Here is an 11843-nt window from a genome sequence, read left to right as displayed (position 1 = left end):
CCATGGCTTTCTTCTTGAAATTCTTTAAGGCACTCATCTTGTTTGGGCACTCATATTTAACGTGTCTCATTTTCTGCATTCATAGCATATCAAGTGGTCCTTACTATGTTCTCCCTTTGGCATATCTCTTCTAAAGGGTCTCCTACATCTATAGTTTCTTCTTAAAAAATTACTAAACCTCTATGCTAGCACGGCTATGTCCTCATCTTCTTCACTCTCATATCTTGTGTTCCTCTTTTCTTCTTCAATTTTGACTTTTAAGGCTATCCCTTTCTCCTTAATGTCCTTCTTCTTTTCATCATTTAAAGCACTTTCATGTTTTAGAGTCATCATATAGGTAAGTAGGGATCTTATAAGCTCTTCAAGCTTAAAGTCATTTAGGTTTCTTGCTTCCTCTATGGCTGTCACTTTTGGTCTCCATGACTTGAGAAGACTATAAAGTATCTTTTTAACTAATTGGGCATTTGGGAAATCTTTTCCTAAGGCATTCAATCCTCCAACTATGCTTGTAAATCTCTCATACATTTGGTTTATAGTCTCACTTTCTTTCATCCTAAATAGCTCATAGTCATGTGTGAAAAGTCATATTTTAGATTCCTTAACTTGGTTTGTTCCCTCATAAGTTGTTTTTAAACTATCCTAAATTTGCTTAGCGATTTTACACATGGATACTCTATTAAATTCACTAGCACTTAAAGAACAAAGGAGTGTATTAAGGGCCTTGCAATTTGTTTGTATCATCTTCTTTTCTTTGTCATCCCACTTTTTACTAGTTTTTACAATTGTTTTTCCATCTACTTCCTTGGTGGGGAAATAAGGACTATCAAAGATAACATTTCACACAACAAGATCTACTAATTGAATAAACATCTCCATTTTTTGTTGGTCCCAAGTAAATGTGCTAGAGGGGGGTGAATAGCAGTTTTTGGCTCTTGGCAAGATGAGGAACTAATTTGAAAAGCAATGAAAATAAAAACAGAGTAGATAATGCGTAGAAATTTAGAGTGGTTCAGTCCAAGACCTACATCCACTACCTTGATTGTTAAACCAAGGATTTTGCAAACAACCCACTAAGAACGGTGAAATTCACAAGCTTTCACCAAGCTTTTACAATGACTTTTACCAAGCTTAGCCAAAACCTTTCACAATAGTTTTTACGGGTATCAACTAAAATCCAACACCTAACTTTTCAAGGCTAAGTTAGAACCTATACTCATTCAAGCAATCTTAGCTTGAATCAATCCCTTAGAGTGACTCACTCACTCTAAGAATACAAGAAGAGAAGTGATAAGAGTGTACCTATGGTCACACAGTTGATCTAAGTGGTACAAAGTGAAGTGCATATTACAATTACAAAGATAGGAGTTGAGTGTAGTCAATGAGAGAGAGTATTTGTAGGTTTTTCAACTCTTTTGTGTTCTTGGAAGCCTTCAAATTACATTTCTAGCCATTAATGCCCTTTTTTATACTAGGAAAATCAGCTATGAAGTGAGTTAGATAGTTTTTTACCATTGGAAATAGTTTTGTTGCAGTTCTGGCAGTTAATCTGTCTTATGGTGCATAATTCAAATTTTCTGGCAGAATGCTCTTAGTCAACTAACCGATATCTTAGTCGACTAAGTCGTCTCTGTCTTCTGATCCCAATTTTTGGCAATGTGCACTTAGTCGACTAACTTACTTCTTGGTCGACTAAGTTGGTTCTGTCTCTCAATACTCTTCAGCCCGCTAACTTTTGATTTGAATTTTAGCTGACTAACTCCTCATTAATCGACTAAAGGGCTTCTATCTTTTTGATCAATTGTGACTTCCTTATTCCTTTGCTCTTTGATATGTGCATTTGAATGATTTATAAATTATTTGCATACAATTTTTGTCCTGCACACTCAAGTAGAGATATTAGACACAAATGAATGAAAATGTTTTATTATCATAAAAAACTAATGGAGCCAACATTTTTTTCTTCCAATAAGGGTAATTCGTACCTGAAAAGAATGGAAGTATTTGAGTTGAGTGTCCTTCAGCAAGAACAACTGAGGTGGATTCCACCTTGAAGTTGAGCTTTGCTTTTGGATCACTCAAGATTGTTAGACCAACAAAATTGAGCCCTAACTCTGATACCAATTGTTAGTATAATAAGCTCAATGTGAATAATTCAAAGAGGGGGTGAATTTGAATATTTCTATAATTTAGAAGATTCCTTTTCAATTTTGAAAAAATAGAATTCTCTTAAGTCAATTCCCAATTTGAAAATAAGCAAGAGACTTGATTTCTTGCAGAGTGAGAGAGGTTGGAAATACAAGTGAAATTAAAGGAGTAAAAAGAAAAAAGAATCAACACATTAATTTTTACAAAGGTTCAACCTCTTTGCCTACGTCTTCTCCTTAGATTCAATAAAGAGTATAAAATCCACTATTGAAATAGAATTCAATACAATGCCCTTTATGGATCAAGCACAACCTTTCAATACACTGCCTTATATGGTTAAAGCACAACCACTCTACCTTTTATCTTGGTTAAGCTATAACCTTTTGAGTAAATATAATGAGAGGAATGTAAGTGTAGCTACAAAGCCTCTTGAAGGCTGAATAACAAATTAAGTACAATGTTTGGTGAGGAAAAGAACAAGCAATGAAGGCTCAATAAATGCTACAATAGAAGGCGTAAAAGCTAGAAAAAGTGTACAAAGAGGAATGAATGATTTTTGCTGAATTATTCTCTTTGGAGTTGTATTTCAAAGTCTTCCAACCTTCATAAATGTTATGAGAGCTTGAATTTATAGTTTTTAAAGCTTCATAGGTAGTTGAGGATGCATTAATTGTGGAAATAGTTGTTCAACACACTATCTAAGTGTCACGACCCAAATTTTGGGCCATGACCGGCGCATGGGCCCAATAGGTATAGCCCACTAAGCCCAAGCAAGCCTATTTATATGACCTGCTCATCATTCCATCAAAAGTTCCTAAAGTCACATTTCATAATTTCAATTCAAAATAATGCTAACCATTGCCAACTCATAGTGGCATTACCAATCAAAATATACATATATTGTCTAAAACATACATCTTAATAATTTACATCTGGTTTGTCTATACACAACAAAAGGGATACTCAATTTTCAGCGAAGAGACCCGGGTGAAAATACAACTATTGAATGCCGAGATACCTACCAAGGAGACGAATCTACGAGGACACCTTGACCTAGTTACCGACTGCCTCCTGATCTGAAAACATGAAGTTGAAAACAGTGAGTATAAACCAGTGAGTGAACAAAGGAAGGGAACAAGCAAACGATAAGATAAGTTTAAGAAATCATGATGCATTTATTTTCAAAACAATGCAATTTTGTTTAATTCTTATTAAAACCCCTCATTAAACCCTTAATTGGTTAATCACTTGATGATGAAGGATCCATACAGAACAAAAAAATTTTAGAGTGAAAACTTTAGTAGCATGCAAGCAAGTCAAGTGAAATGACGGGTCCTCGCTTTAGCGGAAAGGCATTCTCATTGAGGGTTTCTCAAATTATCAGCTAGCCGAGGGTTTCTCACTAAAACCCCTCATTTCAAACTTAATTAATTAATTCCTCAATATTGGAAGTCCATGATCAACTATGGTGCTAAAGAAGTGGAAAATAAGGCAGCAACCAAACAAGGTAGCAAGCACAACAGAAGGTTTCTCACTGCAGAGAAATTTCCTGTAAACATCTCGCTGCAGCGAGAATGTATTCTCACTACAGCGAGTTACAAGGCTGCAACCAACCTCCCAACCCGAGAGTTTCTCAATGTAGCAAGAAATAGAAAACCAAGAAAAAGTTTTCATTATATCAAGGAAAGGCCATTCTCTTTTCAAAAAAACAAAAGGCCTGATAATTCTATTTTATAGAATTATTTTACTCCAATTTTGTTATTAAATTTAACTAAGTCCTCAATTTTCAATTATTATTTTATTTATTTTTAGTAGTTTTTATAATTAGGGTACTTTAAGTTGGTTATTTTAATTTTATGTTTTTCTTGTTAATTTCGTTATTATTTATTGGTTTTTATTTCTTTTGTAGGATTAAAGGTGATTGAGCTTAATTTTGGAAAGTAAGGTGTAGACAGACCCAAAATCTGCTTGCATATACTTTGGTATTTTGGCCATATCTCAAGCTACAGAACTCCAAATGATGTAATTCTTGAACCAGAGGAAAAATAAGAGACAGAGCTACAACTTTTGTGCAGATTACTTTGCCCATTTTTGCTTCGAAGATTGACAAAATCGTGTTGGAAAATGGCTGGACGTACTGTGCCGGGAATGGAAATTTGTAAAGACTGATAATTGATTTTTGAGCCTTTCATTACACTTTTAAGCCCAATTAAACCCTAGGTCAGCTGAAGGAACTTTAGGTTAAGTCTTAGTACAAATAGGATATGTTTAACAACATTAGGAAAGAACCTTTGAGAGATTCAAGAAACTAGAAGTTGAGGCTGAAACTTGGAGATTAAGTCGGCAATAATTGTTTTGTGTTCTTCCTTAGCTTTTAATTTTCTTGTTATTTTCAATGGTTAAATTTATTATAATGTTATTTGTTTTTGCAATTATGAGTGGCTAAATTTTCTTTTTCTAGGATTGCAATTGAACTCACATGTAGTCTAAATTTTTAAATCTCTTTCTTACTTATTTTAATGGGATTTAAATTGTTTATCCTAATTTGTTCTTACTGCTTTTAATTGCCTAATCACCAATTAAATTGATCTAGGAACCTAAAGAAACTTGGGAAAAGGAGTTTAGAGTAAACTAAAATTGGGATAGCATATGACAAATTGATTGATTTGCGTATAGGATAGGGATATACCTATAGGCCGTATGTAGCCAGATTAGAGCCTAAACTTAATGAGTCTGTTTTAATTTCAAATCACATAGGGATATACTGTTTTGGTTAAAATAGATATTTTTATAGGTTGAGTTGGGAGACCCTTATAAATAATTTAGGACTCTAGGTTAGGAATTCAACCCATTGAAATAAGTTAAGTAAAAGAGGTAAGATTTAGATGAAGTGTGAGGGACATTATAATCCTAGGCTTGTTTGATTTGATATTTTCTCAAGTTATTATTACTTCAATTTTTCTTGTGGGTTTTAATTTTAATTAATTAGTTTTAGTTAATTAATAAATTTTGATTGTTTGGATAAGATTGAATTGTTCTAATTTTAGTAATTAGTAAAGTTTTAGATCAATTCCCTGTTGGATCGATACCTTGCTTGCTAATATACTATCTATTCGATATGTATAGTTGCGTAATAGGATTTTAATTGACAAGTTTTTGGCACCGTTGCCGGGGAATTATTTCTAGATTTATTACTAATACTAATTCCAAGCAATTTAGTCTTACTTCAAATTTTGTTTTCCTTGTTTAAATTTTAGCTTTTGTTTTCTTGCAAATATCTTTGGTCATTGTATGCAAAGAAAAGACAACTTGAATCTTGTTCCTTTTGATCTTGAGATAGAAAGAACTTTCAGAAGACGTCGAAGGGAGAATTTACAAGTTGCAGCTTTAAATCAGACAATGACCAAGGATAACATTAATAATGGTAATAATGCCATTAATGTGGTTCCCGAAGCAAATGGAGCATTGCAAGATTATGCAGTTCCTCTACTACAAGGTTTGCACCAAAGCATTAGGAAACTTTCCATCAATGCAAATAATTTTGAAATTAAACCAGCCTATATTTAGATGATTCAGTCTTTAGTCCAGTTTGGTGGGTTACCCAATGATGATCCTAATGCTCATTTAGTAAATTTCCTGGAGATTTGCGATTCTTTTAAATACAATGGAGTAACTGATGATGCTATTAGATTGAGACTGTTTCCATTCTCATTGAGGGATAAAGCAAAAAGCTGGCTTAATTCACTGCCTAATGGGTCTATCACTACATGGGAGGAATTGGCTCAAAAGTTTCTCACAAAGTTCTTTCCGCCTGCAAAGACTGCAAAGTTGAGGAACGATATCACCTCATTCACACAATTTGATGGTGAATCCTTATATGAAGCTTGGGAGAGTTTTAAAGAACTACTGTGAAGATGCCCACATCACGGGCTTCCTGATTGGCTGCAAGTTCAGACATTCTACAATGGGCTGATTGGGTCAATTAAAACCACAATTGATGCTGTTGCTGGTGGGGCATTGATGAGTAAGAATGCGGCAGATGCTTATAATTTGTTGGAAGAGATGGCTTCAAACAATTATCAATGGCCTTCAGAAAGGTCGAGTTCGAGAAAAGTTGTTGGAGCCTATGAAATTGATGCAATGAGCAACTTAGCCGCGCAAGTAGCTGCATTGTCCAAGAAGATTGACACAATGGGTGTTCATGCAGTTCAAAATTCAATTTGTGAGATGTGTGGGGATGGCCATTCAAATGATCAATGTCCATACAATTATGAATCAGTCCAGTTTGTAGGGAGCTTTAACAAACAACAGAACAACCCATATTCCAATACTTATAATCCTGGTTGGAGAAACCATCCCAATTTTTCATGGAATAACAATGCAAGGCCTTCCAATCCAAAACCCAACATGCCTCTGGGATTTCAACAACAAGTTAAACCACCAGTTCTTGAAAAGAAGCCCCAAGTGGAAGAACTTCTCTTGCAGTATATATCTAAGAATGATGCGATAATTCAAAGCTTTGGAGCATCCTTGAGAAATCTTGAAACCCAAATGGGACAGCTTGCAAATTCCATCAACAATAAACCTTAAGGTTCTCTACCTAGTGACACACAAATCAATCCTAAAGGTAAGGAACAATGCCAAGCAATCACTTTAAGGAGTGGAAAAGAGATTGAAAGGGTGAATGTAAAAGCAGTTGAACTTGAGAATGAAGTTATTGATAGTGAAGGAATGTGTGAAAAAGAGAGTGAAGTCAAACAGAAAGAAGATGTCAAGGCTGAAAATCATGGAACTTCTTAAGTCATCCATCCTCCACCACCTTTTCCCCAAAGGCTCCAAAAGCAAAAGCTTGAAAATAAATTTTAGAAGTTCATCAATGTCTTCAAGAAATTACACATAAATATCCCTTTTGCTGAAGCTTTGGAACAAATGCCCAGTTATGTCAAGTTCTTGAAGGACATCTTCTCCAAAAAGAGAAAGCTAGGTGAGTTTGAAACTATCTCCCTTACAGAAGAGTGTAGTGCAATTCTCCAAAACAAGCTGCCACCAAAACTCAAAGATCCAGGTAGTTTCACAATCCCTTGCACTATTGGTAATTTATTTTTTGCAAAAGCTTTGAGTGATTTAGGTGTAAGTATCAATTTAATGCCTTGGTCAATTTTTGAGAAACTTGGTTTGGGTGAATACAAACCCACTTCTGTAACTTTGCAATTGGCTGATCGTTCTTATGTGTACCCAAGGGGAATTATTGAAGATGTTCTTGTCAAGGTAGATAAATTTATTTTTCTAGTTGATTTTATAATTCTTGACATGGAAAAAGATAGGCAAATTCCAATCATTCTTGGGAAGCCATTCTTAGCAATTGCTAGAGCCTTGATTGATGTTGAAAAAAGTGAGCTCACTTTGAGAGTTCAAGACCAACAGGTAACATTTAATATTTTCAAAGCTTTAAAATTACCTGTGACATCTGAAGACTATTTTTCTGTGAGTGTAGTGAATAATTTGACACATGATGTTTTCTTAGAAAAAAATCCCAATGATCCTCTTGAAGCATGTTTAGTTGCTAACTCTGACAGGGATGATGATGAGTTTATTGAATATTCAAATTTGTTGAATGCTCACTCCAGATTTAGAACTAATCATCAATTTGAGTCTTTAGATATTTCAACTTCTTTGGTGCCAACTTCTAAGCCTTCCATTGAGGAGCCACCTACTTTGGAACTCAAACCTCTGCCAACACACTTAAGGTATGCTTTTCTTGGAAAATCTTCCACTCTTCTAGTTATTATTTTTGATGCTCTTATTAGCTTGCAAGAAGAGAAGTTATTGAGAACACTTAGAGAATTCAAGAAAGCAATAGGGTGGACCATAGCTAATATTAAGGGAATTAGCCTTTCTATTTGCATGCATAAAATTCTTCTTGAGGAAGATCACAAAGCCACAATTGAACAACAAAGAAGATTCAATCCCATCATGAAGGAAGTGGTCAAGAAGGAAATCATCAAGTGGTTGGATGCCGAAATAATTTACCTTATCTCTGATAGCTCATGGGTAAGTCCAGTTCAATGTGTTCCTAAGAAAGGAGGAATGACTGTGGTGGCCAATGACAATAATGAGCTCATTCCAACAAGAACGGTGACTGAATGGAGAGTGTGCATGGAATACCGCAAGCTCAACAAAGCTACAAGGAAAGATCACTTCCCTCTTCCATTCATTGATCAAATGTTAGATCGCTTGGCTGGTAAGGAATATTATTGTTTTCTATATGGTTATTCTGGCTATAACCAAATTGCTAGTGCTCCTGAAGATCAGGAAAAGACTATATTTATATGTCTTTATGGCACCTTTGCTTTTAGAAGAATGCCATTTGGATTATGTAATGCACCTGCCACTTTTCAACGATGCATGATGGCCATATTCACGGACATGGTGGAAAAATGCTTTGAGGTATTTATGGATGATTTCTCAGTCTTTGGAAATAATTTTTATGATTATCTTTTAAATCTTGTTAAGGTACTCAAGAGGTGTGAAGAGACAAATTTAGTGCTCAATTGGGAGAAATGTCACTTTAAGGTGCGAGAAAGTATTGTTCTTGAGCACAAGATCTTTAGTAATGGCATTGAGGTAGATAAAGCAAAAATTGAAGCAATCGAGAAATTACCACCTCCAATAAATGTCAAAGGTATTAGAAGTTTTCTTGGTCATGCTGGTTTTTATAGAAGATTTATTAAGGACTTTTCAAAAATTTCTAAACCACTTTGCAATTTATTGGAGAAAGATGTGCCATTTAAGTTTGATAATGAATATCTTGTTGCTTTTGATGAATTGAAGAAAAGATTAATATCTGCACCTATCATAATTAGTCCCAATTGGACTCTTCCTTTTGAGCTAATGTGTGATGCAAGTGATTATGCGGTGGGAGCTGTTTTGGGACAAATGAAGGATAAAATCTTCCATTCCATCTATTATGCTAGCAAGACTTTGAACGAGGCTAAGAAAAATTATACCACAACAGAAAATGAGCTCTTGGCTGTAGTTTTTGCTTTTGACAAATTTCGCTCCTATCTCTTGGGGACAAAGGCGATAGTGTACACTGATCACTCAACTATTAAGTATTTGATTACCAAGAAGGATGCTAAGCCAAGATTGATAAGGTGGATTCTCTTACTTCAAGAATTTGATCTTGAGATTCGTGATAGAAAAGGAACAGAAAATCAAGTTGCAGACCGCCTCTCAAGATTAGAGATTGAAGCTCAAGGTAAGGATTCAACCTTCATCAAAGAGACTTTTCTTGATGAACAAATCCTTCAAGTTGGTAAGAACTCACTTCCTTGGTATGCTAATTTTGTAAACTATTTGGTAAGCAATATTATTCCCTTTGATTTAAATTTTCATCAAAAAAAGAAATTTTTGCATGATGTTAAATTTTATTTTTGGGATGAGCCTTACTTGTTCAAATAGTGTAAAGACCAGATGTTCAGAAAATGTGTCCTGGAAGAAGAGATTCAAAGTGTACTTCACCATTGCCATTCTTCAAATTATGGAAGACACTTTGGAGGAACTAAGACTGCTGCTAAAGTCCTCCAATCAGGTTTGTATTGGCCTACATTATTTAAGGATGTTCACAGTGTTGTTTTACATTATGACAGGTGCCAAAGAGTGGGAAACATCTCAAGGAGACAAGAGATGCCTCTCAACAACATAATAGAGATAGAAATTTTTTATGTATGGGGTATTGACTTCATGGGTCCATTCATATCTTCATATAACAACAAATACATTTTGCTTGCTGTGGATTATGTCTCTAGGTGGGTTGAAACGACAACCTTTCCTCATAATGATTCGAAGGTGGTAATGAATTTCATCAAGAAGAATATTTTCACTCGATTCGGCACTCCAAGGGCAATCATTAGCGATGGGGGAAGTCACTTTTGCAACAAGTACTTTGATGCACTTCTAGCAAAATATGGAGTTAAACACAAGGTTGCCACTGCGTACCATCCTCAAACTAGTGGCCAAGCAGAAGTATCGAATCGCGAAATCAAGAGGATTTTGGAGAAAATCGTGTGTCCCACAAGAAAAGATTGGTCAAAGAGATTGGATGATGCACTGTGGGCATATAGGACTGTTTACAAGACCCCGATTGGTATGTCTCCATATAATTTGGTCTTTAGCAAAGCTTGTCACTTATCGGTGGAACTTGAACACAATGCTTATTGGGCTGTGAATAAGTTAAATTTTGATCTACAAGCAGCAGGTGAGCAAAGCTTATTGTAATTAAATGAACTTGATGAATTTCGCCTTCAAGCTTATAAGAATGCCAAACTCTACAAAGAGAAAACGAAGCAATGGCATGATAAGAAGATATTGGCAAGAAGCTTTGAGCCAGGACAATCAGTGTTGCTCTATAATTCTCATTTGAAATTATTTTCGGGAAAGCTCAAATCAAGGTGGTCTGGTCCTTTTATTGTCAATGAGGTATTCCCACATGGAGCGATCGAAGTCAAAGGGACAGACAATCGAAAATTTAAAGTCAATGGACAAAGATTAAAACATTATTGGGGAGGCGAAATTAATCGTCAAAAGTCCTCAATTCGCTTGCTTGATATGGCCTAAAGTCTAAGTTAGTCCACCAAAGACTATAAATGAAGCGCTTCTTGGGAGGTAACCCAAGCTTCTTAACCTTACTCATTTTTATTTTATTTTATTTTTAATTTTTTTACTTTATTATCATTACTATTATTATTATTATGTTAATCTATTTTTTTTTCAGGTCATTGGATTTAAAAAAAAAAGGGTCAAAGTTGCGGCCCTCAATTTGAGAGTCGCGGCCATGAAATGTGCTAAAAAGGGGCTGAAACAGATAGTTCCAGCGTTGCAGCCCTCACCTTAAGTGCCGCGGCGCTGAACAAATTAGAAAACTGGCAGAAAGGTTGAGCGTCATTGTGCTCAAACCCGAAGCGTGATGCTTCGGGATAGTGTAGCTAAGTGCCGTGACCCTCACAAGTGAAGGCCGCGGCGCTGGGTCAGGGCCCATCTCCAACCTGTTAAAAACCCTTTACTTTTTTGTTTTGTTTCCTGCTTTCTTTTTCTCCTGCCGCCAAACCACTCTCCCCATTCCTCAACTCCTTTCAACTCTCCTACATCTTTCTTTCTCTTGCACTCAAAATTTCTGCACATATTTCTGTTCGATTTTTTTTTGATCTTTTTCACTTAAAATCTTGCATTTTCTGTCAAGCATTTTTTTTTCTGCACTTTTTACATTCTCAAGGTAAGCATTCCTCCTCCCCTCCTTTAAACATTTGGATTGGAATTATTTGTCGTAGAATAGGGATGAGGTTGGTGTTAACTTTTCTTAATTTTTGCACTTTAAATGAGTTCATTGTACCTACTTGTTTATGGGTCTTTTCATACTTCCTCATGTATAATGCTTAAAGTGCAGAAAATTTAATAATTAGTGCTTAATTTTTGTTACCCATATAATGGATCCATGGAATTTTTTTTGCTGCTGACAATAGACTTGATACAAACTTTGTTGATGTGAGTACATGATGGGTTTGATTCATTTTTTTTTATGCTGGGTTGAATAAGTAGAAAAAAATTTTGGAATTATGATGCAACACATGGCATATCTAGTAAGTTTGGATGAGTACATTGTCATAGAATTTTTTATTTTATTTTGTGAATTGTGGCATTGT

General features: G+C 35.2%; 1 non-coding gene and 1 pseudogene across 1 annotated transcript; one reads left to right on the top strand and one right to left on the bottom strand.

Moving 5' to 3' along the window:
• Window positions 1–5544: 5544 nt before the first annotated feature.
• LOC108660658 (uncharacterized) lies at window positions 5545–10761 on the top strand (annotated as a pseudogene).
• Window positions 5971–6077, bottom strand: LOC148764117 (small nucleolar RNA R71). Its single transcript, XR_016024987.1, has one exon. It is a non-coding gene; the product is annotated as a small nucleolar RNA R71 (small nucleolar RNA).
• Window positions 10762–11843: the final 1082 nt, after the last annotated feature.

The sequence above is a fragment of the Theobroma cacao genome, chromosome 2, assembly GCF_053813885.1.
Source record: "Theobroma cacao isolate CCN51 chromosome 2, ASM5381388v1, whole genome shotgun sequence".
NCBI lineage: Eukaryota > Viridiplantae > Streptophyta > Magnoliopsida > Malvales > Malvaceae > Theobroma > Theobroma cacao.
The sequence above is the reverse complement of the archived record's forward strand: the minus strand, read 5'-3'. Positions and strand labels throughout refer to the sequence as shown.